Below are 1,268 nucleotides of genomic sequence, written 5' to 3' on the forward strand. Positions count from 1 at the left end.
GTTGTTGTTTTTTGTGTGGGTTTTTTGTTTGTTTTTTTTGGGGGGTGGTGGGAGGGGTTTTTTGTTGTTGTTTTTTGTGTTGTTTTGGGCGATTTTTTAAACTTTATCATGTGTGATGACAATAATGATCTTTGTAAGGGATTGTTCCAGTATGACATTACATTTCTTTCATAACAAAGAAGACAGATTAACCTTCAAGTCGCGCGTGTGTTGCTGTCGACGATACCCTTTTTTTAAACCTCAAATACCCACTTTTATTTTGAGCCTATTGTGTTGCAAGTGCCGTAAAACACTTACCAAAAAAAAAAAATGAAAAAAAATCATAACCTCAAATACCCACTTTTATATTTGATTGATATAAAAAGCTACAGGCTTCGTATTTTTACACAAAAAGCACTCGGTGTAGCGTAGTAGGTTGCCATTATAATCATTGTGTCTCATTGCGGGTACGGGGGTTCGAGCCGCGGGCCCGACGTTGTGTCCTTGGGAAAGGCACTCTACATGAAATTTCCTCACTTCACCCAGGTGGGAATGGATACCCGGCCATAGACAGCGAAAGATCTTGTCAGTATGTTAGTGTTTTAGTTTAGCTCCTATAAGTGGCACTTGCACTGTAGCTTCCCAGGAAGTTGAGGTTGTTTCAGAATGCTCTCAGGTCTGCTTGGGTAATAGTATAGATTGTGAAGCGCATAGAGCTTGCTGTTGAGCGAGGATTTGCGCTATACAAATGTTGTCTATTATTATTATTATTTTTCAAGTTTCAGTTTTAGTGAGAGTTTTACGGCACTTGCAACACAATAAGGGGATATAAGTGCCGAAGATTAGAGGTGTTACAAGAGAGTAACGAACACCCAAAAAAGGAGGAGGAGGAGAGAGAATGACGATAGATATTAGATAGGAAAGAAGGAGCAAACCACACCACAGCACCCGCCAACCAACCACCCGTGTCTCTTTAAAAAAAAACAACTACAAAACAAAACAACAACCCAAAAAAAACAAAAAAACTAACAGCTCTGGATACGATACCTACCTACATCCCTCCTATCCTCCAGGTCTTCTTAACACCCTCTGCAAATGATCGTAAACCGTCGGATTATACCACCCGAGAGGGTACATTCTTCGCTGCGCCGTCTCACATGTTTGGTCTCTTGTTTTATTTCCTTGTCCTGGCAGTTTGAGGTTTACAGGCCTTTAGTGGGCTCAGTTTCCCGATGTTTGCCTTATCGCCGAGGAGGATTTCTTCACACGATTTCAGACAGCTCTTAGCC

Source organism: Aplysia californica, unplaced genomic scaffold, assembly GCF_000002075.1.
Source record: "Aplysia californica isolate F4 #8 unplaced genomic scaffold, AplCal3.0 scaffold00377, whole genome shotgun sequence".
NCBI classification, from domain to species: domain Eukaryota; kingdom Metazoa; phylum Mollusca; class Gastropoda; order Aplysiida; family Aplysiidae; genus Aplysia; species Aplysia californica.